This window comes from Siphateles boraxobius, unplaced genomic scaffold (assembly GCF_051911475.1).
Source record: "Siphateles boraxobius isolate OS27281-9 unplaced genomic scaffold, OSU_SipBor_1 2, whole genome shotgun sequence".
In the NCBI taxonomy this organism is placed as follows: Eukaryota; Metazoa; Chordata; class Actinopteri; order Cypriniformes; family Leuciscidae; genus Siphateles; species Siphateles boraxobius.
Window position 1 is genome coordinate 13,603,555 of NW_027508810.1, and position 22,378 is coordinate 13,625,932.

Here is a 22,378-nt window from a genome sequence, read left to right on the forward strand (position 1 = left end):
CTGATTTTAGTTGTTCTGGTTTTTGTATTTGTGCTTTATTTTAGCCAGCAGTCGTCCGCGAGGGGCTGCTGGCCGTTATGTTTTATTTTGGGTAAGCCAGCAGTCGTCCGCGAGGGGCTGCTGGCGGTATTTTAGTTTGTTTGTTTTATTTTAAATAAAGTTTATTTCGATTGTTCGCCGGTTCCCGCCTCCTTCTTCCCTGAACATTGCTACACTGGTGCCGAAACCCGGGAAGAGGGAGGAACGCGCTGTCAGAGAGTCCTCGCCGCTGTGGGGAATCCGCGGTGTCATCGAGCATGGTGCGCGAGTCGCCGCCGCTCGCCGTGGGCCGGAGCCTGCTGCCATCCGCCAGAAGGGGAGGAGCAGGGAGCGGGGGACTCGCGGCCATGGACGCTCGAGGTGGTGCGCTGGAGAGAGTTGCCGGTTGGACGGTCGAGCTCGCTGCCGGCCGCCTGTGTATTGGAGGGGCGGCTGCCATCCGGGAGGGAGAGGAGGAGTCGCCGCCGCTCGCCGTGGGCCGGAGCCTGCTGCCGTCCACCAGAGAAGGGGAGGTGCAGGGAGCGGGGGACTCCTACCGTCTGCCCAAGGCACCCGAGGAGCCGTCGCCGTCCACCGGGCGGCGGAGGGGCGTCGAGCCGTCCACCGAGGGCTATCCAGCGTCACCGCCAGGCACCGCGGAGGAGATCGCCCAGCTGGTGGGGGACCAGATGGCAGCGCGTTGTGGGAACCGGACCATTTTTTTTTTTTTTTTTTCCTCTCTCCCCTCTCTCGATCTGTCGCTCCTCATGCTTCCGTCTCCATTTCCCTCGGCTTGTCGGTCCATACCCCCCAGGGATCGCCGCCGCCGGGGGGGAGTAGGCACAGGCTCGTGGGTACCCCCCGGCCTGTGAGGGGCGATGGGGGTATGTGACGAACAGGACGGCCGAGGGACGTGAGAGAACGGCGCGAGGCCGGTGGTGCGATTGATAATGAGCAACACCTGTGAGCACACCGGTCTCGCATCTCTCACGGAGGAGCGGAAGCATAAAGGAGGAGCGACGACGTTGATGATCGAGAGAGGAACAGGCCTGATTTTAGTTGTTCTGGTTTTTGTATTTGTGCTTTATTTTAGCCAGCAGTCGTCCGCGAGGGGCTGCTGGCCGTTATGTTTTATTTTGGGTAAGCCAGCAGTCGTCCGCGAGGGGCTGCTGGCGGTATTTTAGTTTGTTTGTTTTATTTTAAATAAAGTTTATTTCGATTGTTCGCCGGTTCCCGCCTCCTTCTTCCCTGAACATTGCTACAGCATACTGTCACGGTTCATTGATTCACTGACTCTTTCTCGCGCTGTGTTTGTGTATGTGCGTTAGTAGGGGCGTGGTCGCTGATCAGCCACTGATTGTCATCAGCGCCAGCTGTTCCTGATCAGTGATCTCTATTTATACCCTTGTCTTTCGTCTTGTGTTTGTCAGATCGTTGTTGGATGTATCCGGTGCTGTTTGGTCTTCGTCTGGCATTCCCGTTCCTGTTTTGGAGTCGTGTTGATTTACTGTCTTCCTGCCGTCGTGTTGATTTACTGTCTGCCTGCCGTCGTGTTGAGTTCCTGTCTGGCTGCCGTCATTGGAGGATTCTGTCTCATCTCTTCACTTCACCGATTATCGGGTGGCTCTCTTCACTTCAAGGATAATCAGGTGACTCTCTTCAGTTCACGGATCATCGGGTGTCATCTTATCACGGACTGTCGGGTTGCTCATCTGCCCCTGTGCTACCACTGTGCTTTGGACTGTGTCTTCTCACCACCATCATCTCTGTGTTCAATAAATCTGGTTTTCTGCACTTGCATCTTCTGTCATCATTCCCCCCGTTACAGAACGATCTGACCTACCATGGATGCAGCGAGAACCCCGGAGCTCAGCGAATTCCTTTCTAGGAATGCCACAAGGATGGACCAGCAGGAAGAAAATCTAGCCCTGACTGGTCGGGCCGTACAAGCCTTAGTAGTGCAGGTGACCGAGCTCACCCAGCGCTTCCATCAACTAGCGACTCCCACTGCGCCACCCGCACCGCCGACTCTCCCCACACCCTCTTCAACAAACCATCCGCCGGAGCCTTGATTGCCTGCCCCTGAGAGGTATAATGGTGAGCCACAGTTTTACAGGGCATTCCTAGCGAAGTGTTCCATGTTTTTTGCCCTGCAGCCCCAGACGTTTGCCACTGAGGAGACCAAGGTGGCTCTGGTACTCACCCTGCTGTCCGGACGGGCAGCCCTGTGGGGAACGGCGTGTGGGAGAATAAGGATCCATGCTGTTTCTCGTTCCAAACACTCTCGGCTGAGATGAAGAGGGTGTTTGATCGGGCGGTGGCTGGAAGAGAGGCTGCACGCCGCTTAGCTGATCTTCGCAAGGAAAACCAATCAGTCACCGACTACTCGATCGAGTTCCGTACCCTGGCGTAGAGTGTCATTGGAACGAGGAAGCGCAGTGGGACATGTTCCTGCATGGGCTGGCTGACCGTATCCAGAAGGAGATCTACACCCTGGATCTCCCGAAGGATCTCAACAGACTGATCGAGCTGGCCCTGCTGGTGGATGCCCGCTTACAGCGGGTGGAACAGCATTCCCGCAGGACCCTGACTCCGGAGACTTTCGGACCCTCTCGAGCCAGTGGCGGGGTTACTGTCAGCCCCACCTTCGATCACGAGCCCATGCAGGTGGGTAGAGCTCGCCTCTCCCTGGAGGAGAAGGAAAGACGGAAATCCCGGTTATGCCTTTACTGCGGAGGTACCGGTCATTTCATCAACACCTGCCCCGTAAAAGATCGGGCCTGGCAGTAAGCAGGAGGCTACTGTCGGGAGGGATCTCCACCAGCAAGACCTCCTCTACTTTCCTCCCGGTGAGACTGCAATGGGCAACCCGATTCAACAATTGTCAAGCACTTCAGGATTCTGGGGCCGAGGGGAATTTCATGGATTTGTCGTTAGCACGTAAGCTGCAAATTCCCATCACACCGCTCACGAATCCCATCTCCGTCAATGCACTCAATGGACAAGAACTTCCAGTCATAACACTCACTACTGATCATCTGACACTCATAACCTCAGGCAACTACACAGAGGAACTTTAATTTCTACTCCTGGTCTCTCCTCACACTCCGGTGGTCCTTGGTCATACCTGGCTCACCCGGCACAACCCCAGGGTTGACTGGGGCCATAACTCTGTGTCTGCTTGGAGCACCCAATGTTATGCATCTTGTTTAATGTCTGCCTGTTCTTCGGTGTCCAGTTCTGTCTTGCAGGAGGAGTCGGTGAATCTGTCAAACGTGCCCGCGGAGTATCTCGACCAGAAGGGAGTGTACAGTAAGTCTCTGGCTGCTTCTCTTCCTCCGCATCGTCCCTACGACTGTGCTATAGATCTTATACCAGGTACGTCTCCCCCTAAGGGCAAGTTATACTCGCTTTCTGTCCCAGAAAGGGAGGCCATGGAGTAATACATTTCTGATTCTCTAGCTTCCGAATTTATTCGTCCTTCCTCTTCTCCGGCGGGGGCGGGGTTCTTTTTTGTTGGTAAGAAGGACGGGTCTCTTCGACCGTGTATTGATTACCGAGGGTTGAACAACATCCTTATCCTTATCCTTTGCCTCAAACTTCCTACTGCGTACAGGAAAATCCACCCCACCTTTCATGTTTTCAAATTAAAGCCTGTTTTTTCGTTCTCATCTTAATCCTCCGGTCCCGGTTCTCCCACCGCCGCGACTCGTAGACGGGGAACCTACATATTCGTTCAATCGTATTCTGGACTCAAGACGGAGGGGACGCGAATACCAGTATCTGGTGGACTGGGAGGGTTGGGGTCTGGAGGAGAGAAGTTGGGTACCTGCCAGGGACATGCTGGATCAATCCCTTATTGATGATTACAATCAACAGATAGGTCCTCCTGGGAGCGCCAGGAGGCACTCCTAGGGGGGAGGGGTAATGTCACGGTTCATTGATTCACTGACTCTTTCTCGCGCTGTGTTTGTGTATGTGCGTTAGTAGGGGCGTGGTCGCTGATCAGCCACTGATTGTCATCAGCGCCAGCTGATCCTGATCAGCGATCTCTATTTATACCCTAGCCTTTCGTCTTGTGTTTGTCAAATCGTTGTTGGATGTATCTATTGCTGTTTGGTCTTCGTCTGGTGTTCCCGTTCCTGTTTTGGAGTTATATTGAGATTACTGTCTGCCTGCCGTCATGTTGAGTTTACTGTCTGCCTGCCGTCATCGGAGGATTCTGTCTCATCTCTTCACTCCACGGATTATCGGCTGGCTCTCTTCACTTCATGGATTATCAGGTGGCTCTCTTCACTTCACGGATCATCGGGTGTCATCGCATCACAGACTGTCGGGTTGCTCGTCTGCCTCTGCACTACCACTGTGCTTTGGACTGTGTCTTCTCACCACCATCATTTCCGTGTTCAATAAATCTGGTTTTCTGCACTTGCATCTTCTGTCATCATTCCCCCCATTACGCATACATATGCCAAGCCACACGAGAAGAAATCCTCGTCGCCAAAAAACTCCATAATTGAACGTAAAAGGAAACGTGACCGGAGAATACAAAAAACAAGAGTTAATTTTGGGATAGCTTTTTCCAGGTGGAGTCAAAGACTTATCATGGTGCAGGCTGAGTTTCATGCCAGAACTAGTAAAATAAATAAAAAAACGTTTGTTAAACACATTCACGTGAGTGTTGATTCTTTGGTAACTGCTTGCAAAACAAAGTCCCTTTAATGATGCGATCACAGCTACATGTGATGCGATCACAGCTTCATGCCCTGAGTAGCACTGTACCAGTAAGAAGGCTCTTTTTTTTCTGTGGCCACGAAAATAACCTGTCTGAGAGTTTCATTGATGATTAATACTAAGGACCCTATCTTTCATCCAGCGCAATTGACTTTGTACATCGACGCATGTTTCATTCCTATTTTGCACCCGACGCACAGCGACTTTTCCCTCCAGAGACGCATACATGTCGGTAAATTAGGGAATGAACTTGCGCTCCTGGGGGCGGTTCAGCGAAAAGAGGAGATGTGTTCCGGTGCAAACGTTCCTTTGTGCTATTTTTCAGTGTCAGAAAACAATTCCGCCACAGACCTGGAAAAACCAAAGTCAGTGGTGCGTTATTCAGATGCTATTTTAAGGGCGCATACTTGGCCATAATGTAGTGTGTGCACAATGCGCATACACTTTATTTCTCTCATTTACACAGACGAAGCAGTTCCCATTTTTGCAAACCATACAGTGGCGTAACTTTGTTTTAAAAAGTGGGTGGGACAGGTGTGTGTGTGTTTGTGTGTGTGTGTGGGAGGGGGATGGTATATAGTATAGAATATACAATAGTACATTGTGTTGAATTTGTTGTTTAATGAGATCTGATCCGACTATTATCTTTATGTACTTCAATGGTCCAGTGGCAGAACTTATGCCAAGCGTGCCAGAGGTTCTGAGTTCTAATCCACACTAAGTATAGTTTTTTTTCCCCCTCATTAAAAGCGATTGTTTATTAGTGGTTGTATATCAAGCAGGGACAGGTTTTTTGTGCATTATGTTTTGTGATTTCACCGTAACGAATAAAGAGTCTCTCTGCAACGGATTGAACCGCGCGTCCGTATGATTCGTGAAGACTGTGCACGAGTCACAACAGAACACTGTATCCGCGCCACTGATAGCAGAAGCAGGAAGCACTTTGGTCACTTGATTTCAAAAACAAAACATTTCAGATCGCCTCTAATTTAACAAACAAACGAAATGAATGTTCTACTAGAGTTAACTGGAGATGTTTTATTTATTCGTATTGGTACATCCGTGCCGCGAGATGTTTCAAAAGTGATGGGGACACAATCCACCCTGGCAAAAAGTGGTGGGGACATGTCCCACCCGTCCCACCCGCAAATTACGGTCCTATGAAACCATACATAATTACAAAGAAAAATATTAGCACATGAGGGAAATCATTGTGGTGGCCAAAAAGATGTGAAAAAATAGGCATAAATCTAGTTTACACATTTACCCAAATTATTATATTCCTGTTTAACAAATTTGGATGGGTTTCTCCCATCCCCATACAATGTCATTTCTCTGTCTTTTACAGCCCTGGCGAGAACGTTGGTATCCTCGGCTGTGAACCGCTCCTGGTGTGTGCCTGGCAAATCCGCCATTATAATAGCAATCCTCCATGGAATAAGCGCGCCTGCTCTAAAAGGGAATGTGAGATGTCGCTCTTATTGGTTATTTTCATGCCCAAACCACACCTATGAGTAATGTAGCTACTTCAGACCAACCCATTTTAGATTTGCATTAGATCCGCCCACAGAGTTACTTGCGTTTTGCATTTGATACTTGGGTTTCAGATTGTTAAAATAGGGCCCTAAGTTTTTGCTGGATGAAAATTGATTGGCTGAATATGAATTCTGCTACATCAAGTTGATTTTAACTGATCCAAATATTTATATTTAATTATAACAAGTTACTTTTAATTGTTAATATTTCCCTTTAGCTAATTTGCTACAACTGCAAACTTTTGGAATTAATGAAAATTAATTTCTGATCTCAACAAATGATTCAAGAGAGTTTTACACACAATAATTCAAGCATCTCCTCTCCTCCTACATTTTCTACAAGTTGAAACATGATTAAATAAGGCCATCTTTAAAAATCTTACTAAGTGCTGTCTTTCTATTTTATCTATTCGTTTAGATGCAAGGGGGGTTTTACTCACACACCACACAGCTTTTTTTTCATTAGCTTTATTTGTCAATGCTGTGTCAATTATTGCAGCTCTCTCCTGCAGGTCTATGTTGGTGGCTGGAGTTCTGCCAGTTTAACCACATTGATTTTCAGCCTGGATTTTAACGGGGGAACAAAAATGGAGTATAATAAATAGAATTTTTGCAGGTTAGTGACACAATGAATGGATGTGTTCGGTTCTGAACAACGGCATGGTTTTTGCTTATGTTAACAGAAGGTTGTTGTTCTGATAAGATAAAATGAGGATAAGAGGCATGTCATCTAATCACAAACCTATACTTTCTTCATTTTTCATGGTTATTATATAAAATATATATTTCCGTCTCTAAAATAGACCATTTTTGAAGTCACAGTAAAACAGAATGTTTCTTGGCAACTTTTACCATCCAAGTTAGGTTAATTAGCTATTTTACTTAAGGAAACAATGGGTAATGACAATTATTGTTGTTATTAAATGCTATTATTTATTGAACAGTGCTCTTTAAACTGGTTTTATCATTATTTTTCTTTAAAGGCATGTAGTTTCCCACAAAAGTTAAAGTTCTGTCACCATTTACTCACCATTCCTCATGTTGCTCCAAACCTGTGGGACACAAAATAAGACACAATAAAATAAGAACATTGAGACCTCATTGATTTTTATTACACACACACACACACACACACACACACACACACACACACACACACACACACACACACACACACACACACACACACACACACACACACACACACACTTTAATAACAACACAATTGAAGGAAAATTTAACCCTAAAAAATTTGCGTTCAATTACTCAATGTTGTTTTAGTGCAATCATAACTTTCTTTCGTGGAACACAAAATTAGTCGTTTAAAAGGATAGTGATGCTTATCTTTTCAATACAGTGATCACATGATCACACACAGTAGCTAGGGGCTGTCAAGCTCAAAAAAAAAAAAAAAAATCCCACACATAAAACATTCATACAAGTAGTCCATATGATTGGCATGCTAAATTCCAAGTCTTCTGAAACCACACAATAGATTCAAATGTTATTCATTATTCACTGAAAATTGTCATTTTTGTTTATTTTTTTAATACTTACACATGAGAACCAATCACTCAGACCAAAACCATCATACAACATGTTATAGGCTTATACGTATATGAATATATATATGTACTGTAAATGGGAATTTGAGAGATGCAGCAGAGGGGAACACATTTTGGAATGGGTTCGGAAAGGTGGGGTGAGTAAACAGAAATATTGAGGGTGAGTAAACAGTGACAGAATTTTCATTTTTGGGTGAACTAATCCTTTAATGCTTTTGCTATGTGTAGACTTCCTCTCTGAGGGCCTTATTTTGATACGAATATAAGCTCATACATTCTGGAGCATTAAAAAAGACTGATAATAGATAACTAAAGTAAAAACTATACTGATTTAAAAAGCAATCTGCACCAGAGCAGTCACTTATAAAACATGTAAGACATACAGTAAAAGTCTCATGCCCATCTCTGTAAATGGATGCAACATTGTTCCTACAAACTGCTTCAACAGCCAATTTCCTTCAAAATGACGAGTCACTCAGCAATCAGTGTGGAGAGCTCCAACAAATGAGTATGAGTTATACTGTTGGCTGTCAGGAGCTTTAGTGATTGTGAGTTTTGTCATCTCATTCATTCAGTTGGCCTCAAGGCAAGAAAGCACAAGGACATTGACTTGAATTGATAAGACATTAAAGCTGGTTGTAATGTTCATGTCAATCATTTATAAGCATCAGGAAATTACTTACCTGGTTGAAATGAATGGTCATAAATTAGCTTCATCTTTCAAGCTTTGAGATTAAAATTCAGATCAGATCATAAAGGTTATATCTTCTGTCATTTTTAATGATGTGATCTTTCTTCAGGACTGGTGGAAGTGTTACATAGATAGACAGATTAGTATCAATCAATATATGTTTTCAGTGAATTATGCGGTGTGTTAAAGAGATAAGAGTCAAAATAATAAGAGAAAAAAACCTATACCAATCTTTAAAAAAATTGCAAAACTTATGACTTTATTTAGTCTTCTAGGTGTTTTAAAATGACCTTATACCAAGTAGCATTTTGTAATGAACAGAGTAAGGGACCGTTTACATGACACAGTTTTTAACTAAAAATGGGAAACTGCATTATGGGCATTCATTTACATGTCAGCGGCATTTGGGGGCCTGCAAGCACAAACTTTCGAAAACCGTTCAGTTTTCAAACGCAAATTTGTGAAAAAGGTGATGTCTTGCACATGCGTATTACATGGTGTATGGGTACGTTACACGGATCTGTGAACATGATATAAAATGCTGTATTATTCAGTAGTTGGCGATGTCGCTTTGTAAAGAAACACTACACAGCTATTGACTGAAAATGTAATACACAAGTACATGACGTTTTTGTATAATATTAAAGGTAATAACGGTATCATTTAACGGTATATAATACAATATACAATGACAGTATCGTTTTTTAAAACGTGCATTTTGAAACAAATTTTCAAAAGTTTATGTTTTCAGGCCCCCAAATTGCAGCTGTCATGTAAATGCATAATTTTTTTTTCCAGTTTTTAGTTGAAAACAATGTTGTGTAAAACCTCCTAGGTGCGTAGTGTTTCTTTACAAAGTGACATCACCAACAACTACTGGCCAGGCATTCATAATAAGGCATTTTTAGTCTTTTTCACAGATCTGTGTTGTCATCTGTAGGCTACGCTAAAAACGCGAAGAGAAAACTTTTACTTTTTTAGTACAACGTTGACGTGTAAACGTAACCTAAGGGTGCTCTTGAAGACTTGGACTAACACAAATAAATGACAGCACATTTTGTATGTTTCTCCTATCTGATCTCAGTTCAGTTCATGCTGCTCTCTCCTAATGAGCTGAATCAGGTGTGTTAAATAAAGAACATACAAAATGTGCAGTGCTATGGGTGCCCATGCAGGTAGAGGATTAAAAAGCAATGATATGGTATGGTCAGGGTAAAAGTTGCCATGGTAACTAACAACTCAAGACACCTTTCAGAACAGAAAGACAGGGCCAGAAACATGTCTGGTTTTGAAAATTGATTGCCATGGTTGAATAATCGTACAGCCTTGCAAAGAATGTTCAAGACTAAGTTGACTTTCTTTTTCTAATTTTCCCAGGCCTTGGCTTCTTTAATAAATGACCAGTTTTTCAATAGATGAATACACACAGTGATGTGAGGTTTAATTGCTTGAGAATTCACCCTGATATAAATGAAATGTCAATGTCTTTAATAGTTTGTGCAATGTGTATTATTGTCAATAAATTGTACGTCATTGTACGCTGCAGAAATTGTCAGTATAGATGTTCAGAAATAGAGAAATGAAGCACAGGCTATGTGTTTGAACTATGACCTGTTCATTGGACCCATTCTGAATTCCACATCATGTTTGCCCACATTTTGCCTTGAGGAATAGGGAGTGCGAAGATTTTCTGCTATGAATACGAATCCACGGCTGCTGAACGATGCAATAAAGTTTCACAGGGTTGAACTGAACGTCTCATTATATCTGCGTTAATTCCATAATATCAAGATTTTCCACATTATAATGCCAAACAGATTTAGGCAATATTTTAACTGTGAAAAGGGCTCTTTCAAGTCTATTAGATATGCAGGTTTTCAAAGCACAAGCATTTTACCAAGGACATTTTTTTATATCACACCATTCTGTCAGCTCCTCAGCATGAAAGCATGCACCTGTAATAGCAATTGCGTGACTTTAACGTACCCAGAGGGGTTTACACACACACACACACGCACGCACGCACACACACACACACACACATACACACACACACGTTTTCTGTTTTAGTTTTTCCTGCAAGTTCATTAATTGTTTCAATTTTTAGAACAATATGTGCTGCTTTGTGAACAAATTCATGTCCAGATATTTTTTAAGGATTTTAAAACTTATTAGACTGCCTATTTTAGAATATAAACAGCTTGTTTAAGATTGTAATGGGAAATGAATATGTGTTTCTGTTATCACCCTCGTCAAATTATGCATAAACAAATCTAAATTTATGAAGACCCAAACTGTGTCCTATACGAAGAATAAAATACCTTTAAGCAATTACATTTATTGAAAAGCCTAGAATTAGCCTACTATGTTTTTGAAAGAAAATAGTTTATTTATTTTTCTCCTTTGTAGTTAATTGCACATCTTCTGGGCCTTTCAGAGACATTTGTCTAATGTCGTGATGTCTCATTTGTTGTTTAAAAGTTGTGGAATTTAAAAAACTGCATTTGTTTATTTAGAAATGGAATATTAAGATGCATGTCAACGTTAACATTTTGTCATTATTATTAGACAGAGTATAGTTTTAAAGCCTTACTGGTTGCCTGATTTTCATTTAATCTGCTACAGTGATGCTTTGTTGCATACCCTTTATGATCTCATTCTGTTTTATAGTACATGAATTGTTCCTCTCCAGTAATATTTTCATTTATTGTGACTATCGAGAAATAAAATTAATACACAACCCTGTGCTACATTTTTACTTCTAGCAAAATAGATTAGGCATGCCAGAAGTCACTTTCAAACTATTAAAGCTGAACTTGCTAGATTTCAATTGTCGTTATGTGAATCCAAATACTTTTTTTTATATGCACTCAGAAACATAAATTTTTTAAAAAAAATACAGGCTAAAAAGAGACTCGTTCTCACAAACAAAAACCTATTTAGCTGCTCTGGAGAGTCCCATTGCACACTGAGTGAGGAGTATAATCTAAGTGCAGTCCTGAGAAAAACTCTTTTGTGTCTCTGCTATATTTTCTTCCTGTATCTTCCTACACTTTTCCCCTAATTTTTATGTAACTTCCTCAAGTGCACCCAGAATAACAGCACATTTTTAGCCATGGGTTCATGTAGATCAGAAAGTACGTAATCTTGTATTTCATGGACAACACAGAGAAGAACTGAAGCTTTAATATTAATGTTTTTCTTCTTCTTCTTCATTTGATAACAATCACAGGAAAGAAGAAGAATATTTTTTTCCAGACGATAAATGATAAGAGTGACAACCAATCAGAATCCATCCTGATTTAAAAAGCTCATGCTTTTAAAGCGGCAAACGACAATACTGCAGCGTGCGCTTATAATAGTTAACGTTATAGTTACATTTATAGTTATCGTTCTTGATCTGAATGGTCCTTAAACCACATAACCCTATGAAATAGCTGAAATAAATGTTAAAACTTAAAGTTAAGTTTATTGCTAAACATTATTTTTCTTTCTTGTATGCTTCTGTCAAAGGGCATTTAAAAGCAGCTCTCGGCTGGCCTAATGATGCCCTGATGAAGTAATCCATCCTAGGCCTCTGTAACTGAGAGAGGATCCGCTTTTGAAATATTGCACTGGATTTAGCAGACACCACTATACAACCTACCATTCGTGTTGCTGACCTGCTCTGAATTCAATTTTGTTGTTTAATTGTAAGCATGCCAAATTATAATAAGCAACTTGTTGTCATGACACTTTCCCATCATAGATCTGTCTGTCGGACAGCCATTGTCGATTTTTCAAGGTTTCAGATGTACTGTCAAAAAAAAAAAGATTCTGACTGGTTTCATAGCCTCAGACAATGTAGTTATTTATTTGGAATGCAAATGTAGAACTGATTTAATGCAATCCAAAACTTTGAGGAAATGCTTTCTCCATGGGCCATTATGTGATATTTGTGATCCAACAGTGTGATCACAAATAGTATGATCAACAGTATTAAATGTGTGCTTGACTTTGAATAACTATCTATTGCAATACTGGTGTGGCTGTTTTCCCAATTTAAATGACCACAGCTGGTTATTTAGTATCTTTCATAGTACATGTAAATAATTGTTTCCCTAATCAATTGCATAAATTGGGTGATTTTCGACCTTTTTATATATCGTTCAAGGGTAAATAGTTTTTAATACATCTTTTATAGCCTCGGGTAAAAATCAGTTTCTTTGATCCCCTGCAAGCCTTTGCATAAAGGATCATAAGGAATTGTGACATTAGGGTGACGGGAACTGATGCTTTTATCAAATACATCAAAGTTCAACTGGTGCCTATTAATCATATATATTTGTTTCACTGGACACACAAAATAATAAGGGTATATCTAAAACAACAGTTTTCTAATAATGAAGTCTATTTGGTCATGTTCGTGCACGGACAGTGATCAGTCCATATAATTCTTGTTAGTAGATATAGATTTAGGCAAGGTGCTGAGTTATATAACAGAGGTGATGAAAAGCAGAATCATTCTTAAAGGGATAGTTCACCCTAAAATGAAAATTAAGTTACCATTTACAATCAGTGTATCATTCGTTTTTTATTTAATATTGAAAGTAGAAAAATTATAAAACCGATCCTTTTTCCAAAAAAAAAAAAAATTCAGTTCGATTTTTCATTCTGAGCTATAACAATTAATAAACAGCTAGAATGTTTGATTTCTACACTTGGGCGGGAATGAAACGCCTCTTTCCTCTGATTTGTCAGCCAAAGATCAAACTGTTCCGTCATCAGTTCTTCCTCAGTTCCGCGCAGCAGAATAATGCATGAATTATAGATTACAAATGCCTTATCAGAATTTGCTACAGAATACAGAGGAACAAAATTAAACCCAGCAAATTATTAAACCCAGCAAATTATATATTATACAGTGAGCATAATCTAACTTTTTGTAAACTAATAACCTAATAAGAGAAGTACAGTACACAGCATTAATGATTACACCCCAGGCTAGTTCAGTACACAGCATTAATGATTACACCCCATCTAAACATAACATATCTTTAAAAGAAATAAATGATTCCTTGATGTAAAAACACATTTCTGAATTTGTTGGGTTTCAGAAGGGTGTAATCATTCATGCTATTTACTGTATCTTAACTTGAGAATGTTATAATGATGCAAGGAGATGAACCCAAATGCAGGAAGTGTACAATGAACACAAGGTTTATTGGAACAAAAACAGGAAAACAAAACCCACGAGGGGGCAAAACAGACAAGACTAGGAGAGACTAAACTTAGACTTGACAAAAAACAAACAGTAGAACTTTCTCTAGACAATACACTCAACAGGATACTCACAAGGAATGATACAGGTAAGGAAACACGCAGGTAAGAATCACAATGAACCGACCAAGGACAGCAAACCCAATGGGATGATACAGGGAGACACTAATGACAAGAACAGGTGAAGCTGACTAGACAATAATGACAAGACGAGGATAAAAAGGGGGCGGGGTATGTAACGAGACAACACAAGCACATGGCCCAAGCAAAAGGCCATGTGCTTGCACACAAAATATGGGTCTGTCATGATCCTGCCTCAAGATTAGAGAAAATCAAGGTCACGAGGGCAGAATCATGACAGAGAAGCCAGAACCCCTTTTAAATTTAATAGAAAATGTAACGAACCACTCAAAATTGACATAATAGTAATACAAAAGATGATAACAAAAAGCTTACTCAACAACTTTTGCTTAGTGATATAAACAAGTAATTTACCATGGAAATGCGTGATTACAGTCTGTAAATACCTTTTAACAACACAAAGAAATCACTAGTAAGACTTCCTGTTAATAAAGTATCTGGTAAGAATCTATTCTATATTAACAATGCATTAAATCACATTACACATTAATAAACCACAATAAATAAAACAAATTAAAGGTGCTCTTAGCTATGTCACGCATTTTTTAGGCCAAACATTTTTTTGTCACATACAGCAAACATCTCCTCACTATCCGCTAGCTGCCTGTCCCCTGTACACACTGTAAAACAACGTGGTCTCTGCAGACACCCCAGGCTCCACAAATGGCAACAAAAACAAACTGTAGCAACCCGCACCACGAAACATAACAAACTGTTCCAGCCAATAACCGACAAGGAGGATTTGGGGGTGGGGTTTGGGGGGTTAGTGTGGATGCGGAGGAGGGCCGGTCTAGCTAATACTTTGAATGTCAACAAGAAGTGACGTCACCCAATATCGCTTAGAGCACCTTTACGTGATGTCTCATGTCTCAAGTCAAGTGAATTATGGGTCGGACAGGTGTCCAATCACAACTGAATTCCGGAAAAGGGGAAGTAACCAATGACATTTGAGGTTGTTAAAACAGTAAGTCCCGCCCCTCGACTGCCAAAAAATAAGTGTTCGAGCGAGCAAAAGCAGCAGCAGACGAGAGAAGATCAAGCACGAGAGCGTGGGGAATGATCATGCGCAGGGTTTGAATGAGCTCGCGAAATCCCGTTACCTCGCATGTAGATCATAGACTGTAAAAAAAGATGGACGACGCCCCTTCGCTCTCTTCCATTGGCGAGAAGTGAAGCCTCCATTGTCCCGATATGGCGCTGACATCTTGGGACTTGAGTCTGCGCAGTTGCGATTTCGGGACCAGACCTGCGCAGTAGTGAGCAGGAAGTAAAATCAACGTCCCGCCCTCACTCTCGCTGAATCAATCGCAAGCACTCGCTCCTGCACTTTTTTTAAGTGGCCTGTTTGCTCCGTTCTGCTGCAATTTAGATGTCTGCTGATTGCAGTACCTCGTTAATATAAGGTAAATACAACTACTAACCACATAGTTATTTAAAAAGTAACACTTTAATATATCCTATAGTATAGGATATTAATGTGTTAATATAGGACCTATACTGTAAAATACGAGTAGCCTACTCATATTACTGCAATTAAACAACTATCACAATTTGGTGGACAGCTAAATCAACTTCATATTTAGCTCATGTAGTCTGTTTTAGCTAGGTTAGCATCCTATAATTTATTAATTTATTTTGCATGCGCAAAAATCTCAAAGATTGATCAGGCATGCCAGAGCGATTAGCACATTCTACTGCAGAACAACCCATTATGTCGGTATGAAATAATTAAATATAGAAATTTAGTTATTAAATTTAAAACTCCAATCCCCTCAGTCCTCCAAAGATCCCGAAAAAAAGTCCGTTGGTGCTTCAGTGACTACTTTGCTCAGAGAACCTGTCAATCACAGCTGTCAATCATGACGCCACTGTGCCATTTTTATAGCATCAAATAACTAACTAAAAACAAACTTATTTTAAAAACAAACACTTGAAATTACATCAGCGTGATAAAAACTACAGTAAATGACAGAAACTATCTTTGGAAAATAGATATGTGAAGTGTAATTTAAATGTTTAGTTGGTCTCACGTCCCGTTGAATAACATGGGGAGGTGGGGTTTATGACCTATACTAGGACAGGTCAGCGGGAGGCATTCGAGGCGTTTTGGCTTCACTTTTCAGGACTTGTGCACGCTTGGTGTAGATCAAGGGGGTAATCCATCAGCCGGAAACTGAAGCCTCGCGGGAGCCGCTATTGTAGCAGAACTTCAACTGCTGATAGCATTTCATTGACTCCTATTCAGTTTGACACCCATTCATTTTGGCCATTTTTGTAAAACTAGGCTAACGATTGCGTCATAACCACAAGACTTTCTGTCGCACAATAGAGACATTACCGTAAAGACAGGAGAAGAAGCTCGCAGGCAATCTTTTACTGTCTATGAAGGAATCGGGGGGACATAGAGGCATAAAGTCAAGGGAGAAGCCCACAGATAGAGAGTCCATAAAAGCAACGGGACAAAATATTTCAATAACATTTTTGAGGAATTAGGTGATTCAGATTTGTCTTGTTTTTCTGCAGACCAGTGTTAGAATCGTCACATTCTCATCTGTATAGAACTTAAGTGTAACATTTAATTAAAACTGTAAGAATAAAATGTATCAGGTACAGCTTACATTTGGTTATTTTAATGCTCAAATAACAATTGCAGAGAGAACATTGCGAAGGGTAATCAAGTGTGTAGTGCTATATAAATAGGTCTAAACATGACGTGACTTGATAGCACGCTGAATTGCAGAGCTGTGCACATATCTACATTGCTAATACACTTGTATGTTCTTTCGGTTAAATGATTAAAATGCTTAAAAAGCAAACAAAAAAAAAGCAAAATAAATAAATAAGGTCATGATTGATTGGTCCACCTTCACAGAAAAAAATACGTGTGAGTGGGTTTTGATTCTCACAGTGGCTCTCAAAATCTCAGAACTGTTGACCCAACAACATCAGAGACACCCTATGACAAGACATGCCCCCAGCAGCTCTTTAGGAGAGCATCCGCTGGAGTTTGTGTGTCTGCGCTCTAATTATGCTGGCAGCTGTGCACAAAAAAAGATCTCCATGAATTAATCCTTTATCACCTGGCCTGCATATATTCCCCCTCACATGTGATCTCACTTAAGGGTCTTTGACGTGCCACACAATCCTCTGTGTACACTGCAGATCCAAACAAGACAAAAACCTCCTAGATGAAATGCTGCTTTGTGTTTGTTTTTGCCTGGTCCTGGAGGATCACATTGCTTCTGAAGACTCTGTCGCTCTCGGCAACAACATCTGCCTTGTGAGTGTGGGGCAAGTCCCTTCAGAGCTGAAATGCCATTTAACAAGACGTGAGGGATTTGAGTCAATGAGTGCTCAATGTGGTGAACTTCATCACAGCAATGAATCTCTCCAAAGAGCTTATGGTGATGGCCTTTTTCTCTGCTTGCTGGTTTGATCTCCTAATGGTGGGGTGGCTAACAACAGAACCACTGCGCTTTTGGTTCTGTTTTTATGTCACAGTTTTCCAACTGTTCTGGCTCTTTTAGCTCAAACTTTTAGTAAACTAAAAGTTCAACGTATACCTTTTAGGAATACAAAACGCATCTTGTCTATTATGATATAATCCAAATTTTCTTATTCTACTTCCAATCAGATGGATTTTGTTATTTACAAAGTACTGAAGTACGTAAAGTATTAAAGAGTTTTATTTCATGTGATGATGTCAATAGTTTGAGACAATAGAAAATGCACATACAGTATGGTTCAAAAGTTTGGGGTCAGAAATGTATACTTTAATTAATTAAAAATGCAATTAGTAGAAGCTCAAACGTGCTGGTTAACACAAGAATGAACCTCATTGGTTCTTGTGGAAGCTCAAACGTGCTGCGTAACACATGAGAATGAATCTCAATGGCTCTCGCAGGTCAAACGAACATGCTTGAGCTTCCATTTACCACAACTGATGTGTGAGTTAATTAATGTTTATAAATGCATAAACGCCTAATTTCTATCTGTTCATCATATAAAGCAATCGAGTCTCTTCAGAAAATTTTGACTAAACTGCTCAATTCATATGAATTAGTTTTACGATCTCTTTATTAACTTTTTAAAGCCTCAAAGTGGTAGTTGAGGAGCTGTCAACGGAGGGACAGAAAGCTCTCAGATTTCATCAAAAAGGTCTTCATTTGTGTTTTGAAGATGAATGAAAGTCTTATGAGTTTAGAACAACATGAGGGTGAGTAATTAATGACAATTTTCATTTTTGGGTGAATTAAACCTTTAAAATGTTGTGACGAACAAAGCATCAGATACCATGTATAGTGTAGATACTATAATAAATAAATAAATAAATACATAAATAAAAACACTATGTTTTACTTGTTTGTGTGCTACAGGACAGAACACCTGCTTAGCAAAAGCAGGCCTTAGAATCACTCTAGCTGTCTTATGTCCAGTGCCCAAGAGAGCTGGGGATGAAGTGTACACTAGCATGTGTAATTACAAGCTCTGCAAACCATGTGAGTACACTACTAAACTCGACTCGTGAAAGCCTATCCTCCTGCATGACATCACAACCATACACATGTCACAAGAGGGACTTTGAGACCTTCCTCAACTTAATGAGCCCCTTGACAGTCCTAACCTCATTTTTGTTAAATTGGCTAATTAAAAAGACATTTACGACACAAATAAAACCAGTGTGCATTAAACGAACACTGCTTCAGTGGATATACCTTTTAAACAGAATAAATCCACTCCTTTAGACATCATTTCACAATAAATAGCAACCAGAGAGGACATTAACCATTGTGATGTATAACAACACAGAAAGCAACTAATAAAAGACAAAAAGAGTCATTTAGAAAAAATAATAATTCCAGGTTGATCTATGGTGTGCTTTAGTGGTGTGTAATGTTATCATATATTTGTTTATTTTATTTTATTTTGCATTTATTTAATCATTCAAGTTTAATAATCTGGCAAACATAATTCAGCTTTTAAAGCTTGGCTTTGTAAATCATGTTCCAGCATTTAGGGACTTGTTTTGTTACTGTTTCAATCAACATGTGTAGTCTTGATCACGTTAATTAAACCAGAAATGGCAGGAATACTGTGAACTTTTTTTCGCACTCCTCTTCTCTATTGTAAGATCTGTTAGCAAGAGACAATTTGCATTATGTGGCATTAGTGAAGGGATTAGGGAACATGATTTATGCCGGCAAGACATTCTTCATTTTCGCAAATGAGTTTCCATTCCCAGTTGAACAATGGAGCACTGGCTGACCCTCCCTTAATCTCAGTGAACAAAAAGAGCTTGCTAAACCATAACTTTGGGACCTTGTTATTCAGACCGTGATTAAACCAATGCTCCTAAATTAACATTACGTTGGATCTCTATTAATTCTCTGTATTATCAGAGTTAATCACAAGTTAGCAGCCAATCAACGAGCAATGACCGAAAGAAGAAGAAGAAAAATAAAAGACTGGATTCTGGTGCATAGGTATCTGCTGTTTCAAATGGATATGCCTGATTGCTAATTTACTCAGAAAAAATAATACACAAAAGCATTAAATTACTGAAGGTATCCAGGCAATTATCCTTTCAGAATATACTGTGTCCTCAATCAAAACAGAACTGTTTAGGCACTGCCAAAATATCCCCTAAATATCTACATAAAATAAATATGAATAAAAGGTAATTTGTGTTAATTTTTTTGACCTTCTTACATTTTTCTATTTCAATTGTGAATAAATAGTCTCAAGTATAGTCAGATATTTGATTAATCAGCAAAAGAAAGGTCTAGTGCACATTGTAAGAAGGGGAATGAAAAGTTCTTGCATGTAAATGTGTAATGGGGATCAATGTCATATAGTACTAGTAATGCGTGAATGATGTATACAGATACCTGTTCCATTCTGTTAAATTATGACGCTGGCCCTTTAAGATTTCGGTGGGTGAGATCTTGTCTGGTAGTTAGTATCGCGAGTCGCGAGAGTTAGAGCTATAGTAGCGCGGTCAACAGAGTGTGTATTGCATCATCTGTGCTTTGGAATACAAGTAATAGTCGGATAAAACACCAACGGGGTGAAATATTCACTTGTAGTATCTCAATATTGAGTTGGCGAGAAGAACATCGATGTGACTGAGTTGTGATGTATGACTGATGACGATTGATCGTGATCTGTGAAGTGTTTGTCCTCGTGTCAAAAACACGGTTTGTTGACTAATCATAAATCGTAAGTTTCTTTTATTTACTTGCCTGTTCTGTAATGAGTAATATGTGTATAATTGTTTATTGTGTAACAGTTAAGTGATATATTACTTGTTAAATACAGAGGGGAGAAATAGGGCTGAATAGGCCCTCTGTGAGATCCAAATTGTGCTCATCAATACAGAGTGAGTTGATCATTTCTTTGATATGGAAGTTTTATATACATTTCATGCAAGTATTGTGAAATATGTAACTTTGATGTGCATGCTGAATTGTGTATTGTTTGTATTTTCAGAGGGTCTAAAGGCCACTACCGTTGTTTTCTTTGCTACCCTTAAAGATAAGCCACATTTATGGGTTTTTTGCTTTTTGTACTTTTGCAAAATTCATAGATTTAAGAGTGGAAACTAATTCCATTTATTTTTTGTCTTTTACATTTATTTTTGTCCTGCTCTGGTTTCTAAAACATTTTCAACCCCCAAAAGCCAAAGCTATTGTTAATGCTGTGTCCCTATGGTCACACTCAGAAATAAAATACCCTAAATTTAAGTTTGCCTGTGTTTTAGACCTTTCATTCCTTTGACAGTAAGCGGTCAGCCGGCAACACTTTTTGGTACCAGGAGTGGGGTCTCCTTGCATTTGGGGTTTTATTTGGGTTTTGTGGCATACTGATATACAACGGTAGTGGTGAAGAGGAGTTCAGAGCCATCACCAGGAGTGTCTACAACGAGTGGCGTGTGTGGAGAGACGTTGAGGGGGCAAAGCATTGGTGTTCCGGAAGCAGGAGGGCACTCAAGTTTGTCGTAGGGGGTGAAGAGGTCGACACAAGGGGGATAACTTCAAGTGAACCTGTGCGTGCAAACTTTTACTGTTGTGTGTGACAGTGGTGTGTTCTGAGCCAGAGACTGCATCGGAACATGGACCAGGACGGGACCCAGGTGTGCTCAACGCTCAAGCTGGACCTAGCCACAATGTGGATGGGGCAGAGGCTATGGACTATGGTCATGCAGGTAACCCGGTGGCACAGCTCCAGTCACAGATTTCAGAGCTGGGTCAAAAACATGACCAAGTACTGTCTGTTCTTGCCAACATGAGTAATGTTAATACCAGATCCTATGTATACATTCCACGTGAGCGTCAAATTGTTCCTTTCAGTGGTGACTGTTGTAAGGATAACCAAACCGTAGATGAGTTTATTGATGAAATTGAACGAGTCATTCGAGTACGGGGTTTAAACAGTGAGGATCAGGTAGACTTTATTCTTTCTCATTTGAGAGGTTCAGCCTTGGATGAGATTAAGCTGTGTATGGGGGGGAGAGATAAAACAACCTCAGGAGCTGTTTTCTTATTTAAGGGGAGGTTTTAGAGAAAAACGCACAACACCACAGCTGTTGCATGCATTTTAAGCACGCAGACAATCAGATGGGGAAGATTTTCGTGACTTTTCCCATGCTTTGTCTCAGCTTTTAAATGCTGCTCTCCAACAGTCCTCTCATGTTGTGTCTGACCCACAGCTAGCTCTCAGAGACCAGTTCATGGAAGGGGTGTGAGACTCTACCCTTCGCAGGGAACTGCGCAGGTTTGTGAGAGAGCGGCCACACTGTACGTTGTTTGACATCCGTGATGAGGCTATGATGTGGTGCATGGAAGACAAACCTCACAGTGCCAATGTTGCTCGAAGTAGGTACATTGTGGGTGCAGGGCCGGTTGAGATATCAGAGCAGGCAAACTCAAACGGTACAGTGCCCACCGAGCTAGCTGTAACTCTGCAGGAAGTGGTGAAAGTTATCACTCAGCAAGGCAAAGCTATTGGTGAGCTTACCAGTGCAGTACGTGAACTTACCATGCAGAAAGCCAATGTTGTCCCTGACAAGAACACAAAACCAAAATTCAGGCCAAGGTATACCGGCGATTGTCAGCCAATCTGCCTAAGATGTGAAGGAATAGGACACTTAGCTCGGAACTGCACAGCACCACATGGCTCAAAGGCTGCGTCCAGTTCTGCTAATGTCTGCGGTACCAGGAAACGGTGTCCCTCCATTGCAGTGAGCCGAGTAATGAGAGGTAAGCCTGAAGGCTCAAAAAGTAACCCATTGACTAAGGAAAGGTTTCTTGAGCGTGCAGTAGGCACATGTCCAGAGGTCAATATCTGCATTGGTGGTGAGCCTGCTCGTTGTTTATTGGACACAGGAGGTAACATGAGCACACTTACTGAGAGTTTTTTCAGAGATCACCTCCATG

The 22,378-nt window shown here is 41.0% G+C and overlaps 1 long non-coding RNA gene across 1 annotated transcript; it reads left to right on the plus strand.

Moving 5' to 3' along the window:
- Positions 1–20,042: 20,042 nt before the first annotated feature.
- On the plus strand, positions 20,043–20,553 carry LOC143744212 (uncharacterized). The gene is made up of 3 exons (XR_013205811.1): positions 20,043–20,162; positions 20,262–20,322; positions 20,433–20,553. It is a non-coding gene; the product is annotated as an uncharacterized LOC143744212 (long non-coding RNA).
- Positions 20,554–22,378: the final 1,825 nt, after the last annotated feature.